The sequence below is a fragment of the Podarcis tiliguerta genome, assembly GCF_965153285.1.
Source record: "Podarcis tiliguerta genome assembly, chromosome: 1".
In the NCBI taxonomy this organism is placed as follows: Eukaryota; Metazoa; Chordata; class Lepidosauria; order Squamata; family Lacertidae; genus Podarcis; species Podarcis tiliguerta.
Window position 1 is genome coordinate 84,227,969 of NC_139534.1, and position 20,323 is coordinate 84,248,291.

General features: G+C 44.9%; 1 protein-coding gene across 2 annotated transcripts in view; it reads left to right on the top strand.

Annotated features, from left to right (window-relative positions):
• Positions 1-5,994: 5,994 nt before the first annotated feature.
• Positions 5,995-20,323, top strand: part of PRDM11 (PR/SET domain 11) — a 52,645-nt gene continuing 38,316 nt past the window's right edge. Inside the window, exon 1 of one of the 2 annotated variants that reach the window (XM_083427385.1) lies at positions 5,995-7,278. The gene's annotated coding sequence lies outside the window, so the exon portion shown is untranslated. The remainder of the gene's footprint in view (positions 7,279-20,323) is intronic. The other variant, XM_083427386.1, reaches the window with a different exon arrangement.

Genomic DNA, 20,323 nt, shown 5'->3' on the forward strand with positions numbered 1-20,323 from the left:
TGTATTTTTTGTTCATTTTATTCTATGCTTGTTTGTGTGTGTGATATATAATTATTATTATTATTTTTAAAAAAGATGTAAACCAAGTTTTCTACCACCACAAAAAAAGAGAAGATACAAGTTCTCCTGCAAGAAAACACCCCAATTCCATTGAAATATCCAAAAACTCTATAACCATTAACAAAAGAAACATAAAAACAAATATTCCCAAAACTAGGATTTATTTCCTTTGTTTTTCATATGTGATGCCAGATCTGGCAGGGGAGAAAGCAGATGCACCCAGGCCGCATGTTGAGGGTGAGCAGCAAGATTATTGGCTTCAGGGGCTTAGGAAGGGTGGTGCAGGGGGTGTGGTCCGCCCCGGGTGTCACGCTTGAGGAGGGTGACAAAATAGCACACCGTGGGGGGGGGGGACACTTACAGCAGGACCTGGCATGCAGTGTGCTCGAGCCATGCATCTCTCCTGGGAGTGATGCAGTGGCTCGGGGCCCCGCACTGCCTGAACCGGCAGTGTGAGGCTTGTGTCCACCAAGCGGACTACATGGGCAGCTCGCCGTGGCTTGCTAAAAGCTGAAAGACTCATTTTACTTACTAACTTTACTCACTAACTGACTGACGTACCTTAAACTGAATTCTGTTTTATATTTATGTCCACACACAAAAATCAATATTTCTTATAGCCCATGTCCCATGATATTAATTTAATGTTAATTTAATTCAATTAAATTCACCCTTATTAATTTGGATATATGCACCCACAGGGTTGGCCATCATGATTTATTTATTTATAGCACATAAAAGGCCGCTTTCCACCTGGCCTAGGGGGCGGGATCCAGACTCACCAGCTCTACTAAGTAGATGCCTTAACTTTGTGTTAAATATGTATTCTGTAGTTGACCTCCTTTATAATGTTTTATTTTGAAATCTTTAAGATAATATTTTAGTTTTCCGTTAATTATGTTGCTTTGACTGTACTCTATATTTGACTTTCTTTAGAAATGTTTGATTTTGAATTGTTTTATTGATGTTTTAATATGCTGTAAACTGCTTTGAGATTTTTCTTAAAAATATAAAGTGGTATAGAAATGAAATGATGATGATGATGATGATGATGATGATGATGATAGGAGACATGTTACATTTGTGCCAATGCCTATGACCCAAGTTACTGCCACTAAGCTTGCCAAGGAATACTAACACAGCAAACCCAATGCTGCTTTTTCAAATATGATTCTGTTCCAAGCAAACAATTAATATAATCTTTGACAGAATATCAACTCAGATCAATGCCAAAATTGAGAGTACCAGAATCCTAAATGAATATTTTGTCTTTTTAAATGGCCAACAGATAATGCAAATGAGTAATTCTGCCAGTTTGGCTCTTAAGTATCCTGATGACTTAGACTCTGTAAAATTTACTTTGGAGCTTTAGGTACCGGTATTTAAAAACAAGCTCAATTTTAATGTGGAAATACTGCACAAAGTCACTGGAATTGTTGCACCTAATTAACAGAAACTATTTACAGGATGCATTTCCCAATTTCTGCATTGCTCTGAGAATTTACACAACCCTTTCAACGACTTCGGCAACCTGTGAAAGAAGCTTCACTAAAATGAAGTTAATTTTAAAAAACCAACTATTTAAGATCAACAATGAGTCAAGAATGACTAACAAGCCTGGCAATCTTATTTAATGTGAATGATGTTGCCAATAAAATCAACGGTGATGATGTCATAGTTTTGCAGAAAGAAAGGCCAGAAAAGTTAAATTTAAAATTTAAAATTATATTTGTCACTTGGAGTTGTCAATCAGGGAGCAGGAGGCAGCAGTTTAGATTTTTGCCTCCTCCTACAAAATTTCTTGATCCATCCCAATTTCTATGCTAGTTTCAGAAGACCAGTCCCATTAGATATGTCTTTAAAACAAGACATACACAGAAGCAAGACAGCAGCCAGAGAAAAGAAAACCCATACATATTGGTCTCTGCTCCTCCCCATTCTGTTATCCTTGGAAAATGAAGATACCACATCAGAAAACAGCCTGGCACCATCGGTTTAAGATTCCCGCTAGGGAAAGCACAGACACACTGCATCTGAAAGCCATGTGTGGCTGAGGGCTGTGAGCAGTGTGGGCTGCTGGGTGTCTATGACTGGATTTGTGTGTGAATTTATGTGTGCCAAGTGTGCCAAGCTTGGCAGCCAGCAGTTAAGGATATAATCTGATGAACATGGTTTCATCCTCTTGTTTGAGAATGTGATTCTTAGCACACACACACACACGTGAAAGTATGGTTCGTGAAAATAATCCATGACACACTCTAGTAAATACAGCATCTTCTTTTTTTTTAAAGAAAGAAATCAGGTTGAAAATCAAATGAACACATTTTGGTGTGCAAAGCTAGGCATGTGGTTAATATCTCCTGTGTGCTTGGCTGTTTTATAAAGCTCAGGGATACTGCCTATGTGACAAACTGCCATAATGTGCACAGCACTGTATCTAAGGTTGCAATCTCTTACACACTAACTTGGGCATTTTACTTAACTCAATGGGACTTTCTTTCGAATAAACATACAGAGGATGCATGCATGGCTGATACACCAAAAATTTATTCCACTTCTGCTATGAAGCAGAGTAAATTTGCAAAAACAACAAATCTTCTTAAAAGCTATTCTCAACCGCTCTCATTCTCTACTAGTGCATTTTATTTTATTTTACATTTTATAGCATTTGCTTGCCACTTATTACATAAAGGTTTTCTGGGCAGCTTACGATAAATAAGTAGAAAACAATTGAATCACAAAGACATAATACCATAAAATCCAAAGCTCCAAAAATACATTCGCTGCACTCCCAAAGTTAAAATAAAGATTTAGGAACTGAGAAGCTCGGGCTACTTAAAAGGTTTGGGTGATGAGAAAGGTCTTTAATTGGTACCAAAAAGAGCACAAAGGTGGTGCTTCCCTGGAAAGCCTGTTTGATAATCAGGTGCCACTGCCCAAAAGGCCCTGTCCCTGGTGCTTACCCAAGTCACTTCATTTGGCAGGAACACCTAGAGCAGGGCCTGCAAAGAGGCTCTTAAAAGTTGGGTAGGTATGCATGGAAGAAAGCAGTATTTCAGGTAACTTGGTCCGAAATTAATTTGCACTAAAATCCCATCATCTTTTCTCAGAAGTAAGCTCATTCACTTCCTTTGCACTTACTCCCATGTATAAGATTGCAGCCTTCAATAACTAACCACACCCAAAATACACATAAGGCTTCACACCTGTCTCAGGTGCGAACAATGTATGGGTAGCTTGCAGCAATACAATTTACCAGTCTATTTTATTAGCCAGAAGAGTGTGTCATTAAAGAAAACAAGTTCCTCTAAAGAGGAATGTGCTATAAGCATCTAATTGTGTTGACACTTATTACTATGGAAAGCATTTTTTAACATCGTTTTCTCCTTACCAAGTCTGTTTTGTTTTGCTAATGTGTTTCTCTTTACTAGTTTAGATCTGTGTTCCAAGGGGAGTGTACAGCAAATGAAGAATGACTTTGAATAATTTGTTTTGTTTTGTGCTGCAGCAAAATCACAAATGGCTCAAGTGAGGGCACATAGTCACACGGGGGGAACTGCTGGCGAAATTCGGTGCACACTGCATCAATTAAAGTATATATTTAAAAATTGGATCCTAAGCAAGGCATGGCTAATTTATTTGATGTTGTTTTTAATCATTTATTTATTGCTTGCTGAGATTATTAAAACAGGCTTATGTAACCGCATGGGGATGGGATCAAGAACTAAAGATGATCAGAAATTATTTATAAAACAAACTGGGGTCATAGTAAGGAAAAAAGTAGCTTTTTAAAAAGTATGTCAGGAAAGTGGTGGACACAGGATGCAATTCAGCAGTGCTTTTTTTCTGGGGGGAGGCAGGGGTACGCATTTGTGTTTGGAGGGAGCCCACAGAGAGAAGAGAGTGTGGGGGGGAAGTCCCATTGAAAGTACTGTTGGTCAAGATTAAAAACTATAGACACTTTGCTCTTGCAAAGACACCATTCAGATCAATGGAACTTAAGCAGGAGCGCTTCCTCACTAATTTTATACATTTTATTAATTTTACAACCATTTTGACATTTCAAAACTTGACTTCCTTCCTCCTCTTTCTGCGGTTCCTTAAATTTAATTCTAATATCTTCTGCATATCCAAATTAACCTAATTTGCTCATTTATTAATCTTCTTTAAATATATACTCTTATGAAACTGCAGGTTATTACAATAATCCTGTCAATGTATGAACACAAATTATGGTGGTTACAAAAGGAAAGTGCCAGTCACACACTGAAGCATTCCCCAAGCAAAGTTGCATCAATCACATACACAGCAGGCAATCTTCTTTTACAGAATTCATCCTATCTATTGGTATATAAATACAACTCATCACATTATTCAACCAGTCTTTTCTTCCCCATGGGGAAGGGACATCTCTACCTTGGCATCATTTCATAGGCCACAGCAAGCCATTACAGAAGCAGAGACAGTGAACTTGTGGCAACAAAATGTTCCAGCTTTGGAAATATCAACGTAACAAGAATCCCAGATTTTATAACTTTGGAAAGCATGGAATGTGCTACTGAACTGGGCGAACTAAAATCTACTCTACACATTGTGGTGGCAGTCTGACAGCATAATCCCAACCATGTCTAATGATCAGAAATAAGACCTATTGAATTAAATGGGACTAATATGTGGGGTTTAGTATTGCAGCCAAAAATTGTAGAATGCTGGACTTTACCACCTTGGACATCAAAAGGTCCTTTAAAGAAAATGAAATCCTTCTTTTAAAATAAGCACACCAAAACATCATTCTCTCTCATTGCAAATTAGTTTATAAGAGATAAATTTACCATAGCCTTCTCCCCAATATGCTACTTTTCTTTTCCAACGGGGGTAGCAGTCAAAATTACAATGCCTACCCACCTGGGATGCATTCTGAAGTGGCACAGTCCAGGTTTCTACTACTGTATTGCTATCTGCACAATATGCAGAATGCATTGGATCATGAAGGGTTGTAGCTCAGTGGTCAAGCATCTGCTTTCCATACAGAAGGTGCCAGGTTTAATCCTGGCATCTTCAACTTGGGCTAGGCCTGTTAACTATGTGAAACTCCAGAGAGCTGCTGGCAGTCAGTGTAGACAACCCTGAGCTAGATGGACCAATTGTCTGACTTGGTAGAAGGCAGCTCCCTATGTCCCTGGGATGCAAATTGACAAAACACAAAAGCAAATTTGCTGGTGCATAGTTACAAACTGTGAAATTCACTGCCACAAGCCATTTGTCTAGATGGGTTTCTAATGACAAATCCATGAGTAAAACCTTCAATAGCTATTAGCCGTTAGTACCCAAATCAAACCTCTATGTCCAATACGTTCATAGGTTATATATACACACCTCTGAGTACCGGGTACATTGTTGCCAAACAGATAATGACCACTGTGTTCACCTGATGCTTTGGAGCATCCAGAGGTTAATGGCAGGCTGTGCCAAAAGAATTAAATGAATTGTGGCCTGGTTCAGCTGTGCAACGCATATGCTCTCAGTAAATCTTCCCAGAAAAGTCATTTTAAAACTTAAGTTGCCCCCCCCAGCCCCTTTCCCCTGTATGACTTCATCAATAGGCTCTTAACTAATTACTATTGATCATTTCAGCGCAAGAGGCATGGCACACCTGCAAGTCCCACAAGTGATATGTTTTTGCTTTCATATGATAAGTGATATTAAATAAACCTTATTACTAAACAGGAGTCTCCCTGCAAATGCTTAAAACGCTAAGAATGGTGAGTTCTTTGCAGATAGTTCACTGCAGACTGAGGGTTCAAACTCTGCAGGCTGGTTTAAAAACAAGCAGAGATCCTCTACATAGCAGGCTACGTTATAACGCTGGTGCATGTAGTTTAGTATTGGCTACAATATACAGTACTAAGTAGCAGAAGCTCGCCGGGATTTTACAGTATTTGGAAGTCCTATTAGGTTCACTGGGATTTCCCGCACGTATAGGATAGCAGGCTTACACGCACGTCAAAGACCTTCTTCATTAGAACAGAGACGTCAGTGTTTAAATCGCTGCACGTTACGCATAGCGTTACTAATATAACGGAGCTTCCACAGGCTCCTTTGCTTTCCTTTTCAGAAAGGTCATCAAAGGATCAAAATCAAAACGGGATAGGCCAAACAAAACAGTTGCGATTGTAAGGTCGGCAGGTTAAAAGGAGAAAAAACCGCCACCAGTAATGGGAACAGAATAAACTGCCACCTTGTATTTCAGGAGAGCGACTCCGTTAATCTCAATTACTCCTACTCCCGGGTAAACATGCATTGGATCGGGCCGCGATCCTTTACAGTAGAGGAAATCCTTTTTGGGTAGAGGGTCGAGATTTGGGTGCGGGAAGATACTTCCCAGTAAACTTGCATGGGACGCTATCCGCATTTACAGGAGAGTAAGTCCCTTCCGAACCCCAGGAGCGCGACTTCCGAAGAAACACGCAAAGGATCGGGCTGCTGCAATGTCAAAAGAGAGGAAACTCTGGTCAGGCGGCCGTCAACTTTTCTCTGCTTTGGGGGTGGGCTGCAAAGAGCGAGCGCGCAATGCTGCAGAAGAAGAGAGGGGAAAGGAAAGCCCGCACAAAATGCGAGCGCAGGTTGCTGCTCAGCTCGCGCTGCATTTGCCGCGGACGCTGCTCTGCTTCGGGGGAGGACTCGCGCGGCTGCGGCTGCTGCAGGCATCGGAGGAGCATGGCGGGGGTGTTTGGCTGCCAGGCGGGCTGGCGAGCGAAGGAGAGGAGAAGCGAGGGGGGCGGGCGGGCGAGCAAGGCGGCATTTCGGGGCGTGCGTGCCTGTGTGCGGGGCTCCCCCAGCAGCGGCGAGGAGGCCGGGCCTCGACGCCAGCCAGCCCGCGTCGCTTCCCTCCTCCTCCTCCCGGTTCGGGGGGTCCCCGGGCTCGGCCCCCGAACGCCCCTCTCTTCCGTTCGCCATGTCATTTCCTGTGCTAATAAGATGGTGGTCACGACCGGGAGGGAGGGAGCCGCCGCCGCCGCCTCCTTCTCCGCCGCCAAGCCCGGCCCGCCCGGGGGACCCGTCCTCGTCTGGGACTAGCGCGCCAGGCTGGGCTGGCCGGGCCGGCGCCGAAGGAGGGGGACGGCGACGAGGCAGCGGGCGCCGCGGAGGGCCGCCGCCGCCGCCGCGGGCAGAGCCGGGCTGCCCCCAGACGACGAGCCAGGGCCCCGCAGCGACGAGGTGAGTCAGCCCTTCGGTAGCCAAGGTGGCCACGGAAAATGGCTGCGGAGCGAGCGAGGGGAGGGCGGCGGGCGGGCGGGCGCCGGCCGGGGAAGCCGCGGACGGAGCCCTCGCCGAGGAAGGGGGCGACTGTGCTGGGGGGGGGCGCCTCTTTGCACAACACTCGCCCGAGGGCGCGGCTGGGCGGGCAGGTAAGTAAGTAGCCGCCTCGCTTCCCTCTCTCCCCCCCTCCTCCTTCTCTGTTGGGGCGAGCGCTGAGCTCGGCCCCTTCCTCTCCCTCCCTCCCCTTCCAGCGCCTCCTTCTCTTCCCTGCCTGCCTGCCCGCTCGCTCTTTTTTCTTTCCCTCCACCCCTCCCCGTTTCATTAAATCCGGTGAGTGACGCGGCCGCGGCCCAATGGGCGGTCGCAGAGGACGGCGAGCATTCGGGGATGGAACGTAGGGGCGGGCCGCCAAAGAACGGAGTGACTTTGGAAGCGCCGTCGCGGGGAAGGAGGAGGGGAGGCCAGGCAGGCAAGCGGGAGGGTCGCGTCTGTGTCTTCTCGCCTTCCGTTCTTATCGCCCTGTGCAAGGGAACGGAGGGAGAGGCCGCGCGGTCCGCAACCGGTTGCAGCTTAAGCTTGCCGTGCAACAACATGCACGGGGGGAAAGAAAGCGGCGCAGCGGTCACGAGGGCGTTGCACCGGGAGGCCTGTCTTTGGGATGGGGCCGGGCGGACTGGAATGGGCTCCGAGGGAGGGTGGCTGCGCGACTTGTGCCTATGAGCGCTTGGTGCGGGTACGTGGACGACAGGGAGGTATATGGAGGTTTGGTTTGCAGGACGCATCCACGATGCCTCTCCGGGCAGGAAGTAACCCAACAGTCGGCACTACGTGGGTCCTCGTTTTTGCGTGCTTTCCTGCTCCCGTAGAGAAGGGTGCGGTGGATGTTGCAAACCTATTCTTCAGCTATACATATATCTCCCCAACACAAATGATCAGAAACTCATCTCTCTCTCCCCCGCCCCCACAAATGATCAGAAACGGGGGCAAGTCCAGAGGTTTTTTAGCTTAGTGAAAAAAGCAAGTGGGTGAGGGGAACATGAAAGAGGTGGGTAGACTGATGCCTGGTTCCTGTAAATTCCTATAAATTCTGATAGTTGTTACAAAAGACCTTTTGCTTAATTACTTGTGGTCCCCAATCTAAGGAATAATGATTACTAGACATCATTTTATATCTGTAATGATTTAATAATTTTGGCATGTATGCTTTGACACAACTTTGTTAATCTATTCAGAAACGTTTATCTGTGTGTTCATTGCTGTTTTGCTTTTGTTTTTAACTATGTAATTGTTTCACGTCATATGCTCTAATGTAAACAAAGATACATCTCAATGCAACCGTACTTAAAGATGAAAATGAATAAAGCTAAGTTAGAAAAAATAATGTCTTGTGTGGTGAAAATGAGTAGGGAGAAGCGTCTCAAAACCTAGGGAAGCTGAATGATCGCAGATTCAGGGCATACAAAGGAAAGAATTTCTTCATGCAACATGTAAATTAGGCTTCACCTGCCTTGTAAATCTAAAGCACTTGCATAGGACTTTAAGCAGTTCAGCCTTCTCTCAAAGAATCCTGGGAACTATAGTTTATTGAGAGTGCTCAGTGTTGTTGGGAGACCTGTGTTTCCCCTCAGAGCTACAATTTCCCGAGTTCCCTGAGAAGAGTGATTGGTTCTTAAAGCCTAGGAATTGTAGCTTCATGAGGGGAATAGGGTGTTTCCCAAAGGACTCTTAACAAACTACAGTTCCTGGGATCTTATGCGGGGTGTGTGTGTGTGTGGAGAGAAACATGACTGTTTAAAGTGCTTTAAATGTATACTGCAGATGGGGCCTCAAACTGTGGAGTCTGTTACCGGCTGTGATGGCTCTGAAATGGGATTAGGTGAAATCATGAAGGATAAGTCTCAATGGCTACTAGTCAAGATGACTGCTACTTCCAGGATCAGACACAGCTTGCCCCTGAATACCAGTTGCTAAGGAGAAACAGCAGGAGAGGGCAATTGTGCTTGTGTCCTGCTTTGGGCCTCTCAAATGCATCTGGTTTGCTCTCCTGAGAACAGAACGCTGGACCAGATAAGCATTTGGTTTGATCCAGCAGGGCTCTTTGCTTGATTCCTTTTCATTGGCTATAATAAGAATATCCATATTGGTCCAGGTCAACTTTATGCTGCTGAAGTGATTCTTACTGTAGTTTAAACAAATCTTCATCAGACTGACTACTTGAGTTTAAGCCACACTGGAAAAGGGTGTGCATAGAACTGTAGCCCCTGAAGGAGTTGAAATACTGTATAAAGGACAGATCCAAAAATGAAGTACACATGTAGCCCTAAGTAGTTGGATGAACTTATCTGGCTATGATGTGTGTGTGAATGAATTGGCATTACCAGCTATATAGAAAGGGAATATACATGCTTAAGTTAGAATTAATTCCATATTGGTGGTCAAGGAATTTGATTTATCCAGATTTGCAGAGAAAACGTGGCAACCAGAATTGAATTTTTTTGTTCTTCCGTGCTCAAACATCTCCATCATTTTTTAGGTTACATTTGTGCAGTAAATGCAAATCATCCTAACACTAAACAAATATTTACTATGTTTTTGACACTTTCCGCTTGAATTCTAGAAATAAGTTGATAGCTTGTTGGTTCATATTTGAAGTAAAAATAATAGTTAAGCATGCTACCATTTGCCATCTGTAGTGTAGTAGAAAATACATGCAATGGCATATGAAGAAGTGAATTGTTATTTGGCATAGAATGCTTTTTTATTAGATGATTTTGAGGGATGTTGTGTTAAGGCTGTTGCATAAGAAACAAGATCTGCATGTTTCATGTTGCAGTGATAAATACTTGGGAGATTGATTTTTATTCATTGTTTAATAAGGTTGTGATCCTGTGCAGTTTACCCTCCCAGAAAAAAATCCCAAATAAAGCGTTTGAGTAGTGGGAGCTTTTTGGCTCCTAGCTGGGGTGGATTGGTGGGCAGTTCTATCCTAGTTGTGTATTTTCCACTCCACTCACTTCTCCATCTATATATACCGTATTTTTCGCCCCATAGGGCGCACCGGCCCATAGGACGCACCTAGTTTTTTTTGGGTGGGGGGAAATAAAGGGGAAAAAATTATTTCCCCCGCCCCCAGGCGCGGGGCTGGGGCGGGGGAAGCCCGAGCTTCCCATGACCCCAGCCCCCAGAACAGACAGCTCTCCACAAGCCTTGGAGACCGGCGCGACTTCCCGCTGGGCTCCCATGCCTTGTGGATATCTGCCTGAAGCCCAAACCAGGTCGGGGGACAGCGGGAAGGTGCACTGTGCCTCCCTGCTGTCCCCCGAGCTTCTGGGGCTGGCGGTGGGGAGAAGCCTCCAAACCAGGTCGGGGAACCGAAGCCCGGGGCGCACTGTGCGCGCCCCTGGCGTCAAGATGCAGGCTGCTATCCGCAAACCTAGGCTCCCAAGGCTTGCGGAGAGCTTCCTGAAGCCTGGAGAGCGAGAGGGGAGAGAGAGCGCGCACCAACTCCTCTCACTCTCCAGGCTTCAGCAAAAGCCTGCATTCGCCCCATAGGACACACACACATTTCCCCTTCATTTTTGGAGGGGGAAAAGTGCGTCCTATAGTGCGAAAAGGGGCGTGGGTGGCGTTGTGGGTAAAACCACAGTGCCTAGGGCTTGCTGATCGTATGGTCGGCGGTTCGAATTACTGCGGCGGGGTGAGCTCCCGTCTTTCGGTCCCAGCTCCTGCCCACCTAGCAGTTCGAAAGCACCCCTAAGTGCAAGTAGATAAATAGGAAACGGCGTTTCCGTGTGCTGCGCTGGTGCTGGCTCGCCAGAGCAGCTTCGTCACGCTGGCCACGTGACCCGGAAGTGTCTCCGGACAGCGCTGGCCCCCGGCCTCTTAAGTGAGATGGGCGCACAACCTTAGAGTCGGACGGGCAGGGGTACCTTTACCTTTACCTATAGGGCGAAAAATACGGTAATCTCTGTGGGTGGAAAGGTGGTTGAGTGAGTGGTCTCTCTTGGCAGCTTAATCCACAACTGGACACCAGTTCTCTGCACTGCGGATCTGTATTCTAAACTGAGCATGACACTGAGAGCCCTGCTGGATCACCAGTATTCTGTTCTCACAGTGGCTGACCAGATGCCTAAGAGACCTGAGTGCAACAGCGCTCTTCCCACTTGTGATTTCCAGCAGTTGCTATTCAGAGGCACACTTCCTCTGAAATTGTAGGTAGAACATAGCCATCATGGCCAGCCTCATTTACCTGAAATTGAGACTGCCATAATCTCAATCAGATTAGAGATTAATAAAGAGAACTGTACCCAATCAATCTTGTTAATCTTTCTATGGTCTTTGATAGTGTTGTTCATGGCATGTTTACTAACATACTAACAGTTTACTAACAGTCCATACAATGGACTGTGGGACATTGTTACAGTTTGTGGATGATAAAGCCCTTGGTGTACGGTGTAAAACTTGAAATTAGCATTTCTGACCAGCTGATGGGACAGTAGCCAACTACTGTGTCCTGTCATAGCAAGGATATATACTTTTGCATCTGGAGTTCTCTTTCTCTCATTCAAGCCCTGTACCCTCTCCAGATCTGCTCCAGAGGATTGGGGGAACCATGAACAGATTTAGGGGGCAGGTAGGGAGGAGACGAGCTGATTGTATTGTGCAAGCAGGAATCTGTGCACTGACACAACATTCATAAAGTACTGGGTTGGATATATTCCTTAGTGTCTGTTGCAGAATGCCGTCTTAAAATGTGGAAAGTTGCCATTGGTCTGCTTCTGGCAAGTCATGAATGTGTCCTCCAGTTTCACTAAGCCAAGTGGGACAGATTGTGCAGAGTCTCGTGTCTCTGCTGAGGCTTTGTCAATAGACGACTGAGCCTCTTGGGCTTGCCGATCTGAAGGCCGGCGGTTCAAATCTCTGCGACAGGGTGAGCTCCCATTGCTGTGTCCCAGCTTCTGCCAACCTAGCAGTTCAAGAGCTTACCAGTGTGAGTGGATAAATAGGTACCACTGTGATGGGAAGGTAAATGGTGTTTCCATGCGCTCTGGTTTCCATCACAGTGTTCCGTTGCGCCAGAAGCGGTTTAGTCATGCTGGCCACATGACCCAGAAAACTGGACAAGCGCCAGCTCCCTCGACCTGAAGCGAGATGAGCGCCACAACCCCATAGTTGCGTTTGACTGGACTTGACTGTCCAGGGGTCCTATACCTTTACCTGTGTGTTTCAAAGTAGCAGAGAAGAGGGAGTGTTGGCTATTTAAATTCTAGACATAAATACACTTTTGCTATTGCTTACTTTAATTTTTCTACTTAATTCAGTAACAATCACATAGTGTTTCCAGATGTGTCTTTAACTTAGGGCTTGGCGATATCTGGTTTTCAACATTGCGATATACTACCAGCTAAACAACACAATATACCGCTATATCATGGTGTCTGAAATAAAAATGGAGATATGTTAGAGGCATTGGGTAGTTTCACAGTTTTCCCCACATTGTGATTTTTGCATGATTCACAATATATTGGTAGGTCAGAAATTATGAAACTGATATCACGATATGGACTTCAAACTAGTTTTGGACAATATATTATGCAGCCCTAACACACATCTTGGTTTGTGATATATTGTCAGGCCAAATCAATATAACAATACAGACTTCAAAACTGTTTCGGATGCCCAGGTCTATTAACCATTCTAGTCCACTTTAGAACAGAAAAAGAAACTGACTGAGCGAGGCAGGTGTACTTGTTTGCTAAACTGCGGGTCTGAGATAGGTATGAGGTAAGAAGGCAGTGCAGGCAATTTCTGAAAAGATGTAGAGCAGGTCTGAACTGGAAAACACTAGCATAGTGATAGCTTTAATGTACTACACTCAACATGCAGTACTTACCTATAAAATAAACATACAAGAGAGCTGCCATCTGGCCAGTTTTAAACCAGTCTGACAGCTTTTCTTGGCATTTTAAATGTATGCTTAAGAGACACCCCCCCCCCCCATTACAAGAGAAGAGAATGGTGGCAAGATCTGATAATTATAAATTACTGCATTGGCTGTTTTGAAGCATTTTTATGAAATTGACAGACAAAACAGTAAATTTGACCATCTCCTTTAGCTTCAGATGTGACACCTTTCTTTGAGCAGGGTTATAACAACTTGCTGGTGTTACGCATAAATCGTTTTGCCATTAGCAGGGGAATATACACACAACTCTGTATACCAGAGATAGCATGCAGTTTCTGGTGCAGAGTCCTGTATTGTAATGAAAAGTGTGGAAAACTTGTTACTACAGTGGTGCCTCGTAAGACGAAAAGAATCCGTTCCGCGAGTCTCTTCGTCTAGCGGTTTTTTCGTCTTGCGAAGCAACCCTATTAGCGGATTTAGCGCTATTAGCGGTTTAGCGGCTATTAAAGGCTTAAGGGATTAGCGGATTAGCTGCTAAAAGGCTATTAGCAGCTTAGTGCCTTAGAAAAAGGGGGTGGGGAGTGGGAAAAAATCGCAGCAACTCGCAAGACAGTTTCGTCTTGCGAAGCAAGGCCCTAGGAAATTCGTTTTGTGAAGCACCTCCAAAACGGAAAACCCTTTCGTCTAGCGGGTTTTCCGTCTTGCGAGGCATTCGTCTTGCGGGGCACCACTGTACAATGCATCTAGTGATTGCTATTACAGCTATATCCCACTATTCCTCCAAGGAGCTCCAAGTGGTGTGTGTAGTTGTTAGAACTAATTTAAACTTTTGAATTCTCACATGTAATCCATTTTTTAAAAAAATCCAGTGGCATTTCAAATGCATTTGGGGCCTCAAAACTTGTGGAAAAGTTACGGTGAAATAGGAAGTGCAATGAGAAAAATCTGGGGGCAAGGTTTTTCAATTCCAGAGGAAAAAAGCATTGTTAATGTTTTTCCCAAGCAATAAAAAACATGATGTGTAAGAAGGGCCTCTGAAAGTGCTCAGTGTGGGAAGGCCTCAGGGCATGGTCTGAAGGGGCTTGATGGTTACCCCTGTGTGGAAGCCAACTGTCAGGATCAAAGTTGCCTGTGAATGCATGCATGAATAGCCATATGACCCTCTCTATTTGGAATATGTTTTCGTAAAGTCACCCATACGTTTTAGTACTGTTACGCTGTTGGTTTAACCGATTGATTTAATCACTTGTATTTGTGTTTGATGCTTTTGCATCAAAGGCAGCCCTGGGGTTTCTTGATGGTTTGGGACCAGTCCCAGCAATCTGCATGGTAGATCGTTAGCATGGGAACTCTGTGTGCACTGCCATTTGAGTTCCATGAAATAAGTGTGTGATATAAATGAGAACACAGCAAGATGTAGAATGCTTCAAAAGTAATTGGGGGAGTATAGCAGGAGACTTAGATCCTTGTTCCTCCATCCTGTTCCAGGCTCTGTGTTAACTGATTTGAGAGCAGGGAGCATTCCCATCAGTTACCACATTGCTAATGTACTCTGCAGTGCATTTGTAGCATGATGGAGCTTCAATAAATATGATACTAAGATATGAGGAAGGGGTTTGGCACGGTGCATTGTGCTTATTTGCAACCAACTTTTCTTCTTGCCCTACTGTGCTCTGCTTTGCGATATCAATCCTTAGGTAAAAACACCCCTGAACCATTAGGTCCAGTCGTGGCCAACTCTGGGGTTGTGGTGCTCATCTCGCTTTATTGGCCGAGGGAGCTGGCGTACAGCTTCCAGGTCATGTGGCCAGCATGACTAAGCTGCTTCTGGTGAACCAGAGCAGCACACAGAAACACTTTTTACCTTCCCGCCGGAGCGGTCCCTATTTATCTACTTGCACTTTGACATGCTTTCGAATTGCTAGGTTGGCAGGAGCAGGGACCGAGCAATAGGACCTCACCCTGTCGCAAGGATTCGAACCACCAACCATCTGATTGGCAAGTCCTAGGCTCTGTGGTTTAACCCACAGCGCCACCTTAGTGATTCTTAAAAGGGTAACTTCTGTTTCAATTCTCTTAAATCCATTAGAAGCATCACGTGGCTATTCTACAGCTAACTTCACCTTGGACTTTACATCAATCTTGTGACCCAGCAATATTTTCTTCATTCTTAAGGTGTGATCAACAGTTCTATAGACACTTAGACACAATGAGTAAAGTCCAGTGGTAGAAGGCCGCTTGTGCAGCCAATCTGCCTACCTCTCCAGGACGACACAATACTGGGAGGGGGCTCCTGAAGAACATCCCTTGTGTTGCACAGAACTGCAGTGTGAGGGGAGAATTGCCTGAAGGCAGGTGGTGCAAGGGTGTCCTGCACCAGTGGTGTCTGGCTCTATGCAATATTGCAATTTTAAGTTTGCAAGGGGTTATGCCATGCATATAACCCAATATTTGCAATACAGTTTTACCATATTTTTCCGTCTATAAGACAGCCCCTATTTTGGGGGACTCCGATTTAAGAAAATGGGGGGAAGTGTATCTGCGTATAAGACGCCCCCTAATTTCTGATATTTTTTAGGGGAAACTAGTCATTTATATACGGAAAAATGCTGTATTTTGTTTTGCATGAATGATGCTAAGGCAACAAGTTGAGGGATATTCTGAAAAACAGTATATCCATATAAGATCTAAACCAAATACTGCAAAAAGGCATCAATATTATTTTGACTGGAAGTTTTGCACCAAGCCTCAAGGCCCATGTAATCATGGTTGCAGAATTAACCTAGTCTTCTTTATCCTGCTGTCTCCATAGCACTTCAGCTTATTGAACAGCTATGAATAGCTTGGATTCTCAGAAACCCAGGACCTGAGTAAGACAGGACTCTGTAAGTTTAAAACCAGCAGCTTCAGTTAAACTTAGAAATTTATGATTAGCACTGATTCCCTGTTGAGTGCATGGCAAGACTTTAGGTAGGGTGCCCAGTTAAGCAAGCAAGAAGCTTAGACAAAGCACTTGCAACTGGATTAACACCTGTAGCTGCAAAAGCTGCCCATCTCGGTCAGATGAGCCAGGCAGAAGAATGCTGCAAGAAGACTGACAAAGCTTTCTGAAGACACCAATGTTCTATTAGTGCTACATGCCACCCCAGAAGATTCCAGGGGTACCAGGCACACTTACCAAGGTCTCTGTTTCCTTCTGGAAAAATGAGGCACAGCAGAGACTATGATGTCTTTATGACATATGATTTATTTGCACATATATACAACCTGAAGCCTAGCATTCCCCCCATTCCAGAGGGTCTCCCTTGCTCTTCCTATAGATGCACATGGCAGGCTTGGCTTTAAAAGCAGAGAAATCAGCCATGCTCTGTGTCTCTTTGTTACAGCCCATCACAGTTTGCTCACATGGTGTCCTTGCTAGCTACCAGCAACATACAAACAAATACAAGCAACTGTGAGGTTTGGTTCATCAGTTGATTGCTGTGGTCTGTGATAACAGAAATATGACCCATGAGCTGGAATTAATAAACTTGCGTAACTTAGTGTGCAAATTCACACACACACCCCACACCTTTTTATTGACGCACTTGCTCATGTCGACCAATGTTATTTTTACAAGCCTGGTATAAATACTTTTGGGTTTGGTGCACATCACTCTCATGTTCTTGGCACTGGCAAAGGCATAAGAGAGAAGCAGAAAAGAAAACAACGTTCATTCATTCACTTTAAGTGTCATATAGAGCTGCACATAGGAATCTAGAACAGAAATGTGTTGGGCATCAAGCTGTCTATTTCCATCAGGCTCCCCCACCGCCGTTGCTGGTTGGTTCCTCATTGGAGACTGACTGACCTTTAAGCCTTTTTTATAGTAGCTGGAAGAGTTGATGAAATTGGGAGTTCTTATGCTGGGGAGCACCTCACTCCCCAAAGAGAGGTGCCTCCTCACACTGGCCCCCCCGGGGCTTGGGAAGAGGATGCCCCCATCCTTGTGGGGCCAGCACCTTCCTCACCTTAGGAGGCAGCATTGGCACCAGCGGGTGCTGCCGGGCCTGCATGACTGAAAGGCTCCTCTTTGGCGGTGGGCACTCAGCTCCCAGGCAGGCCTTGCACACAGCAAGCACAAGAAAGACCAGTGTACTGCCTGCCTGCCCAACCTCCTGTTTTCCCGTCCATTCCCAACAGCAAGGGCTGTGGGGCTGGGCTCCTTTGCCCTCTTGCTTGCTTACTCCGAGGCTGCCTTAGCTCCTGGCAACCAGCACGCCCTGGCCAGCCCCAGAGGCACCATTCACCAGGGGAGCTTGTAGCCAGGGCTGCTGCAACAAACAGCTGTGCAAGCCTTTGGGAGGCAGAGACATGAGAGGGCATCAGAGGGAGGGAGGGAGGGGAGGAAGGAAAGCGGGAAAGAGGGATGGAGGCCAGTGTTGCCCACGGCACCCCTGACCATCATTCAAGGCAGCCCAAGGTGCCATGACACACTGGTTGAAAACTACACCAAGGGTTTGAGACTCATCGGCTAGCCTCACCCGGTTTACCTCTCTCTGACACCTCCAAGGCCTAGTGGTGGTGAGCAATAATGGTGGTGAGCAAAAATGATTCAACACCCTTTAGGTTCCAGCAGCAATTTACCCTTTTTTGTTGAGTAATATTTAGGTCTTGAGGTATGTACTGTAATGAATTTATTTATGACAGCCCAAACAGGAATATGATACCAAAAAGAATTATAATTAACAAAAGTTCGACAAGTAGCAGGAATGGAGACATCAGTGTTTTAAATGAGCTTGAGAGAGGAGGACATAACTGTTTGGCAGGCCTTTCCGGAAAAGATACATTTATAGATACTGGAACGGGAAAGACTTTGTTCCTGTATTAGACCATACCTTCAGCGTTACATAAACTATTCTGTTAAGTTCTCGGTAAACTAAATGTATGGCTTACCTTTTTAAAAGGTGGCTTTTCTCTGCATAGCTATTTTTGGAATATAGTTTACCTTTGCTTCAGTTCAATGAAGGTTTGTTTTGAATATATTTCATGCAATCTCTCCTCTAAAATCTGGCACCAGATTCAGGGTTTTTTGATAAGACCAGAATTGGCAGCGGAGGCATTGGGGAGCAAGGTGGAGGAAGAGGGCTTGGCTTTTTAAAATGGAAACCTTGTCCGTGGCTGTATTCAGTGTTCTCACTAGTTTCGAAATGTCCTTTGGAAGAGTTTCAAGAGCCTTTTCTACCTTGAATTGTTTGTGCCAAAGCTTGTATCCTCAAGAAGCGTTGCTGTTTGGAATGGAAGATGCCAGAGGAGACCCTCCCTCCAGAAGCTATTGCATGCACAGAATGCTTCTTTTTCTTTATATCGCTATTTCCTTCCAATGCTGCTGCATTGCATTTCATGCATCTAGTATGAATTCCTTAGTTATTCTTCTTTTAAAAAATGTTTCATAGAATCATAGCATTCTGGATTTGGAAGGGACCCTGAGGATCATCTAGTCCAACCCGCTTCAGTGCAGGAATATGCTACTGTTCCATATAGGGATCAGACCTTCAACCTTGGCATTATCAGCGCCACACTCTAACCTACTGAGCTGCCAACAGTGAATTTTATTATTTCCGTTGGCAAGTGAACACATATTCGCGTGTTTTGATAATGGGTTGGCTCGGAACATTCAAATAAGCTGCTGTCCACAGGGCTTAGGGGTAGTTCTCGTGGATTGGATGTCATACTCATCTGCAACAAATCCCGAGCCCCATGAATTATGGGTGCTGGACACTCCAGACAGGCAAAGATTGTTGTCTGAAGTAATTAACCATAATATGAAGGCAGACATGCTTTTGGTGGTAATGTGGAAAGAGAAAAGCCTCTTGTGACCTCCCTGCAGAGCAGTATTTATCATCTTTTCAGTCTGTGTGAGAGTCCTATGGCTAGAAGGCCTCTACTGGGCTGGAAAGGTGACATGGCTAGTATGTGTTTCTGCAAACTATTGATGCATTCCTGGCTGCTACTGGAAATCATTCCAAGATTGATTCAAGTTGCTGAGTGTCATAGGAGGGGGACCCAGATGCTTTACATATATATGGCTGACTTTCCCAGGATCTGCCCTTTTCTTGGAGAATCTGTACGAGCTCCTCACTTGTATATTTACTATTTGCTGCATTTTCTTCCCACTCTTGCTCCAAGGCGCTCTGGGCATTGTGCACAGTTGTCCTCCCTGCTTTCCTACATCAAAGGGTTGCTGTGTATCTCTTTTATGAGATACAGAGAGGAACGTAGGAGCTGCCTTATACCAAATCTGGTCCAAAATGGCAGCAGCTGTCCCAAGATTTCCCAGAGAAGTCTTTTCCAGCCCTACTTGCAGATGGCATTATTTATTTTAGTTTGTTTTCAGTTTCAAAAACTACTTATAGAACACAATCTGCATATAACCCCACCCCCCCAAGAAACACCCATTGCATATACAAAGTAAAGGATACAGCCAGACATTAAGCAAGGTTGTCCAGCAGGCTAGGGTTGCTTATAGCAGTGAAGGTCTCCTACTCTCCATCTTAACAGGGTGTCCCAGAGTGAGCCACGGGTAGCTGGTGGCAATTGTCCTTTCTGGTGTACCGAATAAGAATGTACCATGTGATTTCAAAATCAAATTTGGTCTTTGTGTTCCTGAATGCTGTAAGATGGCAGAGTTTGAACCTTGAATCTTTTGCACACAAAACTCTGTTCTTACTGCTGACCTGTGGACCTTCTTCAAGGTCACCCAGTAAGCTACATGTCTTAGTGGGGTTTTGAACTTGAGTTTCCCAAGTGCCTGTGACATGAAGGAGTTGCCGAGAGTTTTGTTAAACAGTACCTTTTTCTGCTTTTTTTGTGAAAACAAAGGAATGATAGGTATAATTTTCAGAGCTGCTTTGTCTTCATATGTGTGCACTTCAGTTAAATTCTTGCTGTATGGAAAGCAAGCAAGCAAGAAGAAAAATAGCACTCAGGAATTCAGCATGGGAATCTGACTTACTTAATTTTATTTTTGGCCAATTTGATGCTAGAAGGAATTTAGACTGGGGAATGTGGGTCAAAATGACCCTGTGCTGGTGCAAGCTGCCCAAAGGGAGCTGTCCA